General features: G+C 39.3%; 1 protein-coding gene across 1 annotated transcript in view; it reads left to right on the top strand.

Annotated features, from left to right (window-relative positions):
* The window catches only part of rbm20 (RNA binding motif protein 20), a 65,417-nt gene that overhangs the window by 25,113 nt on the left and 23,684 nt on the right, over nucleotides 1–16,620 (top strand). The gene's annotated exons all lie outside the window — the stretch shown is intronic.

Below are 16,620 nucleotides of genomic sequence, written 5' to 3' on the forward strand. Positions count from 1 at the left end.
ACTGCAAAAACGGAACTAGAAATAGGTGAAATATTCTTTAAAATTATTGTATTTGTCCTTGATTTAAGCAGGTAAATAAGATGATTTGCCAATGGAATAAGATGTTTGCACTTAAAATAGGAACAATTCATCTCCATCATCTTATTTTAAGTGCAGGATGTCTAATTATCTTATTTTAGGGCTCAAAATACTCATTCCGTTGGCAGATAATCTTATTTACCTGCTCAAATCAAGGATTAAAACACTAACTTAAAGAACATTTCACTTATTTTTAGATCAGTTTTAGCAGTGTTTTTGGTAGATGCTGTCAAAAGTTGCATTTTTATTTCTTTCTTCTTCTTTTTTCACTGCAAACTACTGTATTTTAAACAACAAAGCGCGAGTCTGCATGAGTTAAGGTTAAATATGTTGCCAGCTAATAACAGCAAACCAAACGAGTTGGATTGATCATTTTCTTCATCATAAGGCAAAAACAGCATACAGATCCAAATCCCACTGCTTTGCTTATTATATTTCACAAAAAAACTCGATTTTCTCAAACAAGATGTCACCCTTGAACTGTTTCGTTCTATGCATTTCCAATATCGAGAAAAGTGTGAGTTCTGCTAAAAGGGCGACTGGGTGAGAATGATGGGAGGCAGGAGCAGAGCTGCGCTGCGATTGGGTGGTAAGTCACTAAGCGAGGCCGCTCTTTAGGGTGTGATCGGTATTTGTGAGCTTGACAGTAGTGACAGATGGTGAAAAGCAACGCCTGCTTTAACCGGAGATGAGAGTGAGGTAAGAGCGGAGAGAGAGAGAGAGAGAGAGAGAGAGAGAGAGAGAGAGAGAGAGAGAGAGAGAGAGAGGTCGAGTTCAAGTGAAGGGAGGAGGAGAAGCTGAGATGAAGGGGGGGGGGGGGGGGTGTTGTGGGAATCATTGCTACGTCACCTTATGCACCAATATAGCTCAGATGTTGCTGACCACGACGCAGGAAGACTTCACCAAGATGCTCCTTGCCGTGCAAACGCTCTAGAGCGAAATGATCGCGCGTGCCTCTGTAAATCTGGATTCTGATTGTGTCGTACTGAAAATTCATAGAGAAACATTCCCACTTTCGTTGTGTCATTGCACAGCAGCCAGTAGTGAAAAGAGAGGAGAGAGAGAGAGAAATTTGCCATCTACACCCGTGCAGCAGCTATAAATAACTGTTTTGGGGCAGCAGGCAAAATGGTTGGTCAGCCAACACAAGCCGCCCCCGCTTCTCATCTTACTCCCCCTCTGATTTACTGTAGAAAACATTTTTACGAGTAAACTTCGGTCCCGCTTAAGCTGGAGGTTTTAGTTTTTATTGTTATCATTATGCCGATTATTTGAGGTCACCATCTTTTTTTTTTTTCCCCCCCTTCCCCAGTAGCAACTTTGATGAGTCAAATACATCTGTGATGTCACTTTCTGAAGCCGGGCGGAGTCACGGGGGGGCCCCAGCTCTCGGCACCCGGTTTGACACCCAGGGTCAGCAGATCCAACGCAACCCAGGGGCTTTTCTTAGCAACTGCAAAACACATGATAGACCCGAAAAGAGGGCCGCGCGTCGATAAACTGTTAAACTGTCGGCTGTGAAATGGAGTTCGCCGGCTTTTGTTGGGAAGAACTTCCTTTTTAGACTCTGTCATATTCCGCCATGCTTTCCAAAGCACCCAAGCCCCATAAACTCTTTCACTTTTTCTCACTTTATTCCAAAAAACAACCGGCATTTTGAAGACCGAGGAGCACAGTAGACGGGTCAGGGAAAGGTTTTGGAGAAGGTTGAAGCACAGTTAGGTCACAAATTAGCGTCCTAAGCGGTGAAGATCTCACAGAGCTTCAACTACGCTGACAACGTAGAACAAGAAGAACGTTCCAAAAAAAAAAAGCAAAAAACAAAGCATCTGGACTTGTTTTTCGTAGTTGAAGACGTTTCGCTTCCTCTCCAGGAAGTTTTGTCAATTCAAAAAGTCTTGAGTAATGATGAGTACCAAGCTTTATACTACTGCCAAACAAAGGCCTTGTTATGGCTTAGATAACATGCAAATTCAACAGAAACAGGTCCACCCCCTAGTAATGGGCGGTCATTTACTTTTTTTTAAATGACCATGACCTGGATGACTGAGAATCTTCACCAGCAAGAAGAGCGTTAATCACAGAAGCAGATGAGAGGCTAACTCTGGAAGAGATCCACAGCTTTGTTGACATAAACCCTTTTTTTGTTGTGCTCTCCACAAATCTCAAAGAATTCAGGGTTTTATGGAAAAGTGGCGACAAGAAAGCCATGAGTTAGCCGGTTGGAGCTGATGGAGACAAATACCAGGCAATCCTCAAAGAATACCTTTTTAAAACGTACATAGAGGTTCTCCTTCCAGCAGGACAATGAGCCTAAAACACTGAGCCACCGCTGTAACAGAAGGGTTTAGATCAAAACGTGTGCTAGAATAGTTTAGACCTAACCTTATTGAATATTTTTTTAATCTCCAGATGTGTAACGCTGGTGAAGACATTACCCCCCAAAAGACTCGTAGCTGTAACTGCAGCAAAAGACGTTCCTGCAACGAGTCAGGGGCGGCTGGAAGCAAATTTAGTTTTATATTTAGTTTTTATTTCGTCGAAACAACAGAAAAGCGTCTTTTAGAAATCCCTAATAAACTAGATTTACCTTTGAGGTTTTATCGTGCCAAAATGTGAACAGGTTTAAGAGGAATGTGCAGTTTTACATTTGAAAGGATCCTTAATGTAAAAGTCTTTCCTGGAAAATGAAAAACGTCAACGTCCCAAAGCCGTTAAAAAAACAAAAAATTTAAACATTGTTTAGTTTTTATTTACAACTATTTTATTTCCCTGCTGCTCGCGGTGAGAAATATATATTCCTTCACAGCTGAGGTTTTAAACAGGTGTCGCTGACGAACCCTCCAGTGGGCGCCGTGTCAGCGGGACGTACACGACTAATCGCTGTTTTCCTGCTCAGGGATATATTTGTTGGAACGCCTTGAAATATTCCTGGTTAGGAGGCAGCTGTCCCGTCAGGACTTTCCTCCTCTGACCTTAACGTTCGGCTGTGACCCCCCCCCGTATCTCATGGCGCACCTTCCCCTAAAAGCTGGGACGAGTTCACCTGGAGAGTGTGCCGTTTAAAGGCACGCTGTCCACGCCGGCTTTAGAGAAAGATCAGCGGTCTCAATGTGTTAAGTCATCGGCCTTATATTCCATATTGTCTAACGAGCTTGAATTTATCATCCGGCGTTGCTCACGAAGCCCTCGGGCTCGTCGTGAGAATAAATCTGACAGTTTTTAACGTCCGGCAAGACGTGGCGTGAATCAAAGTTACGGCTTTGACCTGGTGGGCATTGTGAAGGGCCCAGATCCCGTGTCTCTGGGGCCAAGATAACTCGCCCGCTGCTACGGTGCCATAAATTGTAAGCTGCCCTCTTTTGCGACTGTGCCAAATGTGGAGCGAGGGAAGCTGAGCCTGCTTCGCCGCCCGTACCCCCCCCCCCCCCCCCCCACCCCCACCCTGGCCTGCAGGTCTCGTGGCTTGATGGGGGAATATGTGTTAGCTTTGCAGTCAGTGTCTCGTTTCTTAAGAAGTTAAATCAAGGCTCAGGGATGTCAGGACCTGTTTAGACTTTATTATGGCGTCTTTGATTTTTGATGAATGTAATTTCTTATCCGTATTGGTCTGTACAGATTCAGTACGTGCGCAGAATCCACACGAGCAATGAGAAAAGACAAGCCCCCCTTCTTTTTTTTTTTTTCTTCTTTTTTTTATGCTTTTATGAATGTTTGGACGTCACCAGAGCATATTTTCTTTATGAGTCACTGGATGCAAATCACTGCCTGCAAATGTAAACACTGCAACTTTCAGTCTGAGACTCAATGAGCCTCAGAACCATTACAAAAAAAGAGCAGAGTGCCCTCATATGGCAGCCTGATGCATCCCTGCAGATCTCTTGGGGCCTGTGATGTGACGCCATCTAGTGGGCGCCAAAAAGATCAGAAGGACTTGCTAGAAATTAGCTTGGTTTGGGAGTCTGGAGCTCCTTTCTGTAGGCTGTGGCTCTCAAATCCGAGACTGCTTTAGAGAAGAAAAATGGTCATAGTTTATTTTGGCTAAAAGCAAATTAACTTGAGCAATGTTTCCTTAAATTTTTTCTTCTTTTCTTTTCTGTTAAGATAAAAGTTAATTAGCATTTTGTCAGTTTGTGTGTGTGTGTGTGTGTGTGTGTGTTTTAAATTAAGCAAGAAAGTATTAACTGTACTTTTATAAAATAATGAAAGATAACCCTTAACATTTTGCAAATGAAAAGTGAAAACGTAAAAGTTTTGAGCGGTGAATTGGGCAAAAAAACTAATGAATCAGACTAAATTTTGACTCAATTTTGTACAATTATTCAAAATATTAGCATTAACATCATAGTTGTAGTGCTATTTCTACATTGTGTTTCACTTTATTCATCGTCACACAAGTCTGACCAACACAGTCCGCATGTCTTCTGTTCATTTGAAACATTTTGTACTCAAGAATTGACACTTTTCAGAAAATATGGAAGAAGTTTTATTTTAAGGAAGAAAATCAAATTTTGTTTTTTACTGTCCTAGATGTTTTTTTTTTTTGTTATGTTTTCCTTTGTTAGTTAGACCAAAATTGGTCTAACTAAGTGTTTTGTGTTGTTTCGTGTTCAGGCTGTCCCTGCATAACGACACCGTATTCTAACTTTAAAACCAATTCAGTCATCTTGGTGGTCATCCACTTGATCTTTTAATGCCCTTTTCTCCTCGTACCTTAACACGTTCTCCACCTTTAAAAGATTTAAAACAGCTATTTACCCTCTTTATTACACAGACACACCCTGTACCCAATTGAAGACAACTTTTCATGCCAGGAAACATGTTTTGGCTTTGGCCTCATCGAGGAATATCTCAAACTACTTGTCACGTGGCAGCAAGATTATAGGGTGGCAGAAGTTACCGTTTCTGCAGCCAGATGCCCTTGGACCTTCTCGTGGGTTTTCCGGTCATCAAGGAAGCAAAGATTCATTGAATGTGCAACGAGGACACAGGTCCAGGTCATTACTTTGGAAGACCGATTAGTCTGGGAAACCAAACACACCCCACAGTTTGGGAGTCGCCAATTTAAAGTCATTGTTCAGGTTTTTTTGCTTTATCTGGATTTATTGGTGGTCCAATTAATAAATCTTTGCGGATTAAATTTCGGGACATGGATTAGACGTTTGGTTAAAGCCGATTGACCGCAACACAGACGATAGAGCCAGACAGACGAGAAGGAAACAGACAGATAAGCCGGTCCAAGAAAGCATGAAATGAAAGAAAACCTGCCGGGTTCCTGCAGACTGAGAGGCAACATGTGCACACATTTCTGCCGTTCAGTCGACATCCAGCTGTAGTTTTGAAACAGGAACTCCTGCACCCACCCACCCACCCACCCACCCACCCAACCAACCAACCACCCACCACCTAAAAGCATTCGCAGCTGCTCAGCAGGGCTGAACAGTGCCACAGTTAAACTGAAATGCAGGGTTAAACAGAAAAACATGGCCTCATATTAACAAATTATAATCATTGTAAGTAGTGTCAGGGTTTTTTTTGCACTATAGTGGTTTGTAATGATTTATATGTCAGTAAGACCGTGAAGATGTGGTCAGGCATGTTGTTTTATGAGGTTCATTGGTTGGTCTTTAACTAGACCTGATGCTTAGTGTGAGCTGAGGCGTCATCAAACCAAAGAGACGTTTGCCGTGTCATCTTTTCTGTTTAGAGTTCGCTTTTTCTTCACAGGCTTCAGTTTGTTTATGTTTGTTTGGTTGGTTGGTGACCGAAATTTTATTTTGAGGCTCTTTTCCCGCGATGAGCTTGCAGCATGTGCAGAGTGTACCACCCTCGGCTTATTCGATGAAAGCTGGATTAGACTCCATCACGCCTACTCTAGTCGGTTTTAGTTACGTTTTTTAAAAAACACATTTCATATAAAACCTAAATGACACAAAACTGATTTTTTTTTTTTCTGATTTCCAGATTGGAAAATTAATAAAACACTTTGTTTCACTTTAGTAGTGGCACAAGGTAAAAAAGACCATATATGTGCTAACGGGGTATAAGGATGACAAACTGCAAATCTCAGCATGCCAGAAAGGCAAAGAATAAGGACATAAATAAATTAATATTTACTATAGAAGTTTTAGATAATAACTGTCTTCAGAAGATTGTTTTGTTGTCGTTTTGTTTTTATTCATATGATCCAAAATTAAAAAGGAATTAAAGCGGAAACCTTTCTAATTTTAGTCATCTATGGAGGTTTAGAATATATTTACACACACATTTTAAATCAAAAATAGAACACAAAAACATCCACATTTAATTTAAGAATTATTATTATTATAAAACTGTGTTTTCCCTCTCATACCAAAGGTAGATAAATTAATTTCAGACTGGAAATCCGGAGGTGCCACACTCCTTCAGGTCTTTTGAGTGTGTGTGTATTCATATATATATATATATATATATATATATATATATATATATATATATATATATATACATACAGTATAAATGTACACACACACACACACACACACACACACATACAACATTTTATAATAACAAGGTACCCGAATGTGTTAGGAGACTTAAAGATGACTGAATTTAGAGGGATTCATCTTTGTGCCTCAGTAAATTACAATAATGTTTATATTAATTTCTATACCTGAAATGAGAATTATTTAATGCATTAGCCTATCAGGTGCGCTCTTGCATACATGTATCAGGCACAGGTTTACTTTAAGAGACATCTGGAACTCACATTTACTTATAGGCAGAACCAAGGAGCGGTAATTTACTTCCATAAGAATAATTTTCTTCTTTTCTCGAGTTCAATGCTGCTGTAGACCCAGAGATCGAAGGTCACACGTAATCCAGTGGCGTTTACTGCTTCCTGCCACCTTGAGCCTGACAGGTGAGCTGCACTGCCTCTGTGGAAGCAGCATTACCCAAAGGCCAAATAGTTTAGTCCTCTGCGCTGGTCTAACACCCCCACGCTAACTCCCCCCCCCCCAATCACACACACACACGCTCAACACTTGTGACTTTTCATCACAAGCGTCTCTGGCTGTCCGTTTAACGCAGGGAAGCTCCGCCACTCGCCTCAGGGTAAAGGGCCACAGGCTGGGATGTTATTCTAGTGTACATGTGTGAGCATTAGTGGTCGTGTCAAAGGGTAGAGGGGGTCCATCCGTCTCAGATGCTGGGCGGATGTCAGAACATGACGGAGCGCAGGACAACTTAAGTGTCAGAGGTGAGCCCCGGATCTCCATCGGCTGACTTCTCAAAGGTTTGTGACTGATGTCTGTGGCGGCGTGTGGGAGATTTGGACAGACCTGAGTAGTTAGTGCTCAGCTGAATCTGTCAGCGAGAGTCGGTGCTTTGGCCTGAACTGCACCGAATCCTTCCTCTAATTTGTTACGTCCCCCCCTGACGAAGCTGAGCTGGGCGATGAGGTCCGTGCGTCGTGTCGGTTTGCTCTGATTTTTACCAAACTGTGAACGTCTGGGGCTGTGATTACAGCTTTTCCTGATAAGTTCTAGTGACACCTAAAAGAAAAGCTTTCTGCAGATTTATAAAATTATACAGGTTTGTCGTTTTTACAGTGTTACAGCAAAACCGTTATTGAGAAATGTTGCTTCTTTGTTGTTTTGTGTTTGTTTTCCGACTGCACCGTGCAGAAACGTGTTGCATCTGTCTTATATAGAACAGCTGCTGCTTGTGGCTGCCCTTAAAGACTCAAAAAAAATATAAACTCGATACGTTATGATACGGTGTCCTGCTTGTTTAATGCATAATTGGTTATTTAAAAAAAAAAAAACTATCTTCTTAAAATAATTTTGAAACTACTCTTTAAGCTGTAACATTTAAATTACCTGATCTCAGCCAAGCAGAGACAGAAACCAATCACAGTTAAAGCGTTTGTTTTACTGACTGAAACTGTTCTTGATTATCTGAATATTTCCATAGCTGTTCAACACTAAATTGCTCACATAGTTCAATTAAAATGGTGCTTTAATGGAATTTAGACACAATTTATGAAGTTTTTTTTTTAACTGTGTTTCTAGATTTTTGTTTTCTCTAACAAAGGGAGTATTTTTTTTCTACTATTGGGAGAGAAAAAGCAAAACATCAGTTATTATCAAAAGAAGCCTATTCTATAAAAATCTCTATTTGAGCCAGACTGTGTGGAAAAAAACAACCAAAAAAAAAAAAAGCTTTTACAGTCCTTTGAATCAAAGTTTGAATCAAACTTTCTCTATTACATCGTCTTTCCACTTTTCTCTCCACAAAATATGATATTAAGCAACAAAGCTCCACTCTAAACGTTTTGGATATCATCCATTGAAGGAAAGTGTGAATCTGTCAGCGTTTTTGAAATAACCGCTGGGATGTTTTTCTGACAACTGGTGTTCTCTGAAGGACGTTTCTCACTTTGTGCTTCCCATTTCTTTAAGAATATAACAAAAAAAAGAGACAAAATTCAAAAGCGATAGACACTCAGAGACTTTAAAGATACCCTGCAGTGATGTGATTTTTACTAACAACATTGCACTGAGAATAACACAGCTGGGTCTCTACAACATCCCAATCAACTAAAGTTGTTGTTGCTTTTTTTTAAAGGAGCAAATAAAACATCATTTCTGCTTTTTGTGTTCGTTTGGGTCGGCGACATCTGGTAAAGCTGGAGCCCAAAGGGGTCTGCAACTTTTGCAATCAAAAGACCCATTGTGGCCTCGAGTCCAGCTAAATAAAACTTGTTTTTAGCTGCAAATGTTATATGACCTTGTGAAAAATGACAATTTCTACCTTTTGATATCTACTTGAAGAAACTTTTTGTCATTTAAAAGAAAAACACTACTATATATGTTATTATTTTAGAGTTTAAAATAAAATAAAATAAAAGCGTTTGCATTTTCTGTTATGGGATGTTGATGTTTAAACAACAACAACAAAAAAAAGTTATTTGTCTCCAACTTAACCATGTGAAAAAAACATCCAAAAAATTGATTGCAGGCACCTTTAGAGTCATTCTGATGATTAAATTTAAAGCAATTATTCCACAAAAAACAAATAAATAAAATTCTAAAGCCTGCATTTGTTGTTATATATATTTTTCAAGGTTATAGCTGGTTCATTATAACTTTTAGCATAAGCTATAAGGAGTCCTTATCAAAGGTCCAAAGAGCCACTTATAGCTCCGTAGCCGCAGGTTGCAGACTCTTGGTGCACACGGTGCTGCTGGTGGGACCTTTACAACTGCCTCAGCGGTTCTGTAGGGCCGTGATAATGATCTTAACTGAAGAAGAAAAAAATCAACCAGACCATATGGTTTGTATAACAGCTCGACTTAAAACGATCACTGAAGATCTTTGAAGATGAATATAACTAAACAGCTTAGGCAGCTGTTCAGAGTTCGTTTGGTCATATTTAATAAAACAATTGATCCAAAATTGTGTTTAGGACGACTTGCAATAGAAATGGTGTTAAGTCGTATGACGTCTTCAAAAAACAATATACAGTTGAATTAAATTACAAGCGTGATTTGAGCATTATTATCGTTACCAACGTCTATGTTTCGTCAAAACTAATTACCTTCCAAAGGGAAATAACTGGTGGATAAACACATGGCCATAGTTTGGAGGACTTGGAAGTAGAAATGGATGAAACAATAATGCGTGCTGAAATAACTTGTGATCAAAGTTTTGTCTGCATCATATGCTTTGCTACGTTTGTCAGAATTAGTGTAGCATTCCTGCAAAGTCTTTGTTTTGGTTTTCCTTCTCATCGCCCGATTCCAAATCCACTGGTTTGTACCACCGAGGCATTCAGAGTATTTCAACCAGCAGCCTTCCAGCCTCGTAGGGAACCTTATGCCGAGATTCTCCTGTCAGCTGGGCTCAGAAATGGGACGGCAGGAGGGGCATTAGCAGAAGTCCAAGTCAGTCCTGCTATGGAAGCTGAAACTCTGAATTCCTCCTTTCTTCTCTTCTCTCTCTGAAGCTTTCCCCTAAAATTAACATTAGATATTATAACTCAGGAATTGGGCATAAATCCAGTTTCTTCAAACGACTTTAAGTTTAAACACTTGATAAAAGTGAGATTTTTTTAATTAACTTATATAATATTCTGCACATATAATTTTTCAATCAGAAAACTTCCCCTTTTAGCTTTAATGGCTAGAGTTGGAGTAGTTAACTTAGAGTCCTTGTTTTCATCGGTCTTAGTTTGTCTCTTTTTGCTTGATTAAACCATCAGGAGTAAACTGTTTCATAATAATAAGTATTGTTCTTGTTTTTTATTTCTATTCAAGTATTTATTTAGTTTCTCACTGTCTTTAGAGTTAGGGTCAGGAGTAAACAGATTCATTAATAATACGCATTGTTCTTGATTAAGTTAAATACCAGTTCCTGTTTTTTTTTGTGTTTTGTTTTTGTTTCTTGCAATCCTTAATTAAAGTGTACTTGCTTTTTATTCACACTAAATAAATCTGAGAAATGTCTCAAGAATCTCTCAGTGTGAGAAATATACAGAATCTGCTTAACTATGTGAATGAATTTATCAATTTATATGTCAGTGTGAAAGCAGATAATTCATTCTTCATGACCTGAATAGATTATACGATAGATTGTGATACATATGGGCTAAATACATTAAAATAGTTTAAAATTATAGGTTACTTATCTGCCATACGTTATCAGTGCAGCATGGAGTTGAAAAACGGGCTGAAGGGGTGGACTGACCCAGAGACGGTCTGACCGTCTTGATCCTCGGCTGTCATGATACTGAACTCCTGCCGGATTACAGGCTTGACATGCTGCCTTAAATCAAAGCTTAATCTAAAACAACAAATGTTGAAATGCAACTAAAGTGCAAGAATACTTCACGTGTTGACCTGCAGATTTCTGCTGCACCATCTGGCCGAAGCTTAAACATGACACTGCGTGTTCCCTGGTTGGGCTAATGTGCTTACCGTTTATTTGCATCTAAAAAGTTTCTTCAGCGAGCAAAGACGATTATTTGCTTTTGTAAATGATCAAATTATCTTTTCAACAGTTTGTCTCTAAAGATGGATCAATATCTTGTGTTTTTTTGTTGTTTTTTGTTGTTCATGACTATTTAGTGGATTTACCAAGTAGGCTCTGCTGCAATTTACCTCCATTTCTCATTTATTTGGCTAAAATGGGGTTATAGAGTAACAAATGTGTAAGATAAAATAAATAAAATTTGCCGTGTTGCCGATGTAAACATGTTTTAAAGCGTGTAACGCCTCTTGATGTTCTCAAGTGATTAAATCACTATGCGGTATCATAAAATGTTCTCTCCAGACATCCACACCCACAGCACCGCCTGTGTTTTTTAAACTCATCCCTTCCACACCTGGTTGATGTGTATTTGACACCTATAACGTTGCTCGTCACTAGCCTGAAGCGTCTCGCACGCTCTGCCAGCTGCTCAAGAGACCATATTAGTCCTTTAAGGACACAGTGTATGGGGACGGCTGTGTGGGCGACTCCTGTATTTATAGCTTTGAGTCATTGGCTGGAATGGTGTAAGTGTATCTCTCCATCAGCATGCTTGTTCACTTAAGAGGGCGAACCATTAGAAAAACTTTTCACCACTAATAAGTACAATAAACACACAATTAACTTTTTACATGGAAGATATTTACATATACGTAATATATATATGTAAAAAAGACACATAAGCTTCTATTTTTTGCTCGCTGTCTGCCTCAGCGTCTTGCTTCTCACTGGAAACCCGACCAGTCGTTACGCTTTCAGGTCTCTTCAGACCACAAAAATTATTTATTTGCTAAAAGTCCGGAAAAATATATATGTTTAGATTTCTTCCTTTCTTCAAAGTCAGAAGTTTACACACCTTTTTTTCCTATTTGATATAACTGCCTTTGAAGATATATGACTTGGGTCTATCATATTAAATATTACAAGCTTCTCACATTGGGTCAGACCACAAATTTTCTCTAGGACTGAGATCAGAGCTTTGTGACGGTCACTACGAAACATTGACTTTATTATTCTTAGGTGTTTTGCAACTCATTTGGTAGAATAATTAAGTTTAATTTGGAAGACCCATTTGAGCCCATGTGTCTTGAGATGTTCCTCCGATATTATTATTGTCACATTTTTTAGTAAAATCATTTTTTGAAGCCGTGCTGAACTGTTAAACTGAACATGAAACGTTAACGTTAACTACTGTTTATACAATGACAATAACACTGTTCTATGTGGTGTTTTGTGCATATAAACTGAGCTGAAACATCCAGACTTATGAACTCTGAACACTGGAGCCAGGTATGGTCCTGTTGCTTCAACTTTCTGACTTTTAATTCCAGCTTTTAGGGGACCGTCCAGTTGAGATTTCCTCCTCAGACGTCAGAAATTCTGATTTCCGAATCCAAATGCAACACAGCATTATTGCTGCCATCTGTGTTGTGAAGCAGTCAGAAAATTATGCTTCACTTTTTTTCCTCCAAATGTAACGGTGGTCATTATGTCGAAAGACTTCAGACCTGACCACATGAGATGTTTTAAGAAAGATGTTGTTTGTCCCTGAGTACATTTGCAAACTCTAATGTGGCATTTTCTGTTGCTTTCGGAAAAATTGCTTCTTCCTCGCTGAGTGGCCCTTCAGCCCATCTTGGTACCAACTCATTTCACTGCTGATAATGACGCTCTCATGCTGTCTATGCTTAAATGTAAAGATATTCATGGTCCTTTCAGGCATCATTAAATTGTACCCAAGGATGAACCAGACTTGTTGAGGTCCATAGGGTTTTTCCTGAAATCTTTGTTAATTTATTAACATTTTGTTTTCTACGATGGCACACAAGGAAGCAGCGTGTTTCACATTTGCAGATGTGTCTCCATCTCAATCGTCTTTTTTTTGTTCCTGAATCTGATCTGGTTTCAAATGTATATAATCTTTTTTGTTGTCTCATGACGACATTAAGGGGAAAATGGCAGTGGCTTATCTACATCATCATTCAAAATGATTCCAACAATTTGAACATTTTCACATGTAGTCATGTTACTACAGCCACAGAACTGCCACCAAGGAAAAAGAAAAATAGATCTTTATCAAGTTATAACATGAACACTTTACTGTTCTAAACACTATACATTTCATGTTTGTACAATATACCGTTGTATCACAATACACTCGTCACTTTTCAACAATAAAATATAACATTACATTATACAGAGATTTATTATGCTATAAAAATAACTGTCTTACAATATAATATATGTATTGTACGGACATCATCATTTATTGCACAAACAATAACCAAAAATAGTTTGAATAATACACTTACTTGTTACGCCATAATAATACTATCCAAAACACTGAACAACAGCCGAATCTCTCCAATCCACGAATGAAGTAGAGCATGATCAGCCAAGAAAGACGAGACATTTTCTAAGTCGCTGATCCGAACCCTCATCAACTTCAATATGTTACAAGGTAACCATTAAATGTGTCATAATCTGGGCCTTTTTGTTTGTGTTTTTGGGGCTGATTGACTTTCTTCCCTGGTCCGTGCTCCACTCCACATTAGTTCCACCTGCTGCGGCTAATTAGGCTAAAGCCAGTTCACCTGAGACCCTGCCTATTTAAACCTGCCTCCCACAACCATTCCCTGTCAGATCATCGCTTCCCGCTGCCTGACTGAGTTCTCCCCGCTGTCGTGGCGCTCAGACAGTTTTTGTTTTTCCCCGGTGGACATGTGCTAGCCCTGCTCTCGCTAGTTTAGCTGCTAGTGTTTCTGTGCACCGCTTGGATCAGTGGGTGTCTGTTGAATCCGGCTTTGGCTCAGCCCGCTCAGCTGATTTATCTGGTCACGACTTGGACAGCCTTTTGACTACGGTTTCTGCCAAGACCCTTGGATTGCTCTCCAGTTAACTCATCTGGTTTCTACCATTATCAGATGGTCTGCCTGCTTCAAGCCATCCTCCATCTGGTCATCTGCCTGTCTCTGTCACCATCATCTAGTTAGTCCGCCTCTGCCATCTTCGCCTGATCAACCCCTGACATCTCCCTTCATCAGCCGTTACCACCATTACGTGTCTGGTCTGCAGCCACCTTCTCTTCTGCCAATAAACCTTTTTATTTTTTTATTTTTTAAATATACGTCTCTGTGTCAGCTTGAATATTGGGTTCCCTCCGTACGATTATTACAAAATGATGTCGCAGCAATGAAATGTCTCATGTTTTAACATGAAATCTTTGTTGTTCAAAGATTATAGTTTTTATCTTTGTGCAATGTATTTTCACATTTGTGTGAACTGATGCGTTGCAGCAAGAACTTCCTGGGTTCAAATCCTGGCCTGGGGTCTTTATGCATTTTTTTGTTTTTTTTTTGAGTCGTGATCCTGCTTGGATAAGCGTATATAGAAAATAGATGGATGGATTTTCGTGTTGCTACAATATATTTACAAGGCAAGAACATGAAAAGCTGATGAAACATGATAGTGTATTGTACAAACATGAAGAGTATATTGTTCGAACAATAAAGGGTTTGATATGATACAGCTCAATTTGTATTCTTTTGCCTGGGTTGCAGCTCTGCTCTTCCATATAATATAGTCACAGAGTTTATTGTACGTTATTGGAATCTTGTGTGATAAACAAAGTAGTACATAATTGTATAGTGGAAGGAAAATTGTATATAGTCTGTTGTTACAAGGTAATATCTAAAAAAACTCCCACATAAAATCCTGAGAAAGCATTTGCTTTCAGAAATCACATATTTTTAGATAACCCTGGTTTTAACAGAGCGCTAGTGTACATGGTTCGGCTGAAATTGCAAATGTTTGCTCGGCGTTCAGCTCTGTTCGGCGAGGGTGTTAAGGATTTTGTAATCGCAAATGCAAAGCAAGCTTACAAGGTTTCACTGCGTGTCAATTTTCCACCTCAGAGGTGTGATTTCAAGGCCTGGGCCTGGTGTGAGAGTTAATGTTTCAGTGCGAGGAGAAGTGATAGTCACGATATGATGGGTTTATGAAGTGGCAATGTATTCACAAGGTCAAATCCTAACTAGAGAAGGCATCTCGAAAATATGCTGGGCTGATAATCCTCTGCAAGACTCAGATCACTTAATTAATATCTAACAAAATCTTCGCCATATTTAATCACAGCCTCCATCCACTTTATTTATTGCATCTTTTTGTTCACTTTTCGCTTAAATTGCTTTAAAACGTAGTGTGGCCCTTTCAGTGTCCTGTGATTTTTTTATTTATTTTTTTACGGCTCCCAAAGCTTTGTCTCAAACCAACCGCACGGGCGAGACAGGAGCGCTGGCCAGACGGGGCAGTGTCAGGTGCTTCACATTTCTGACGTGATGTGTGGCTGAGGAGACTAAGTTTAGACAGTGAGTGCATTCATCAGAAACTGAAGAGGCAGATCAGTCAGTCAGGGTCAAAGCAACCAGTGGGCGCCCTCCACACTGCTGAACAGCAGATGTGTGAATTAGCCTTAAAGTAAATTCATCTTTTATTACAGCTGCATAAGCTCGCAATGAAAGTTTTATAAAGATTCAAAACCCTGAGTGCTGCAATTAATGACAGCCTTCACAATCCCTAATAAATAAATCTAACAGTTTTTTTTTTTGTTTCGTTTTTAAACCTTACTTTTAAGTGTAAATGAACTTTTGTGTTCCTGAGAGAGATCTTTGTCTATTCGGCTTTTCAAAACGAGGAAGACATGTGATTATGCCGTTAAAACGAGGCAGACATTTGTTAATCTTCACAAGCTTAAGCGCAAATGGTACAAAAATAGGTTGCGCAGTGAGAAGGATGGTAAGGAATGTAAAATAATTAAGACTTAGACTTAGACAACTTTATTTGTCATTTTTTATGCACAGAGTGCATACAGAACGAAATTTTGTTTGCATAGAGCTTGAAAGATCACGGTAAATTGCAGTAAGTTACAGTAAATTGCAGTAAGTTTCAGGATAAGGTGCAGCAATAATTTATGTAAACAATTGAAATGTTAACAATGTAAACAGTGCAGGGGAAATAGACAGTGTGCGTATTATTAGAACCGTGCAATATACGAATGTGGCACAGAGTCCATTATGTGGCTTCAGCAGTTCAACAATCTGATAAATAAATAAATAAAATAAATAAAAATTATCTCAAAATCTCCCTGTTTGAGAGACCGCATCAAGGAACGTTTGAGTTACCAAGTCTCCAAAATAAAAAAAAAATGTGTTTTGTTTTGTTACTTTACCCAGGGTTACAATAATTGTGGGGAGTGCGGTAGATTTAGCTCACTCAACCTGTTGTGGGGACTGAAAATCACTAATCTTTAGCCAGAGTTGTTGGCTTAATAAATAATTCAAACCACATTCATACAGAGACTTGCACGGGGGTTTGTGGTTACACAAGGTCGCCAGTCTGTCACAGCAAAAAATATCCCGGTGGCCCATATTTCATTTTTAGTCATAAGAAGGTTAAATGCCATGATGTTCTATTAAATGAAATCCTGACTGGATTTAAGGACATTGGCAGAAAAAGAAAATCTTCAGTTGTA

Source organism: Fundulus heteroclitus, chromosome 5 (assembly GCF_011125445.2).
Source record: "Fundulus heteroclitus isolate FHET01 chromosome 5, MU-UCD_Fhet_4.1, whole genome shotgun sequence".
NCBI classification, from domain to species: Eukaryota; Metazoa; Chordata; class Actinopteri; order Cyprinodontiformes; family Fundulidae; genus Fundulus; species Fundulus heteroclitus.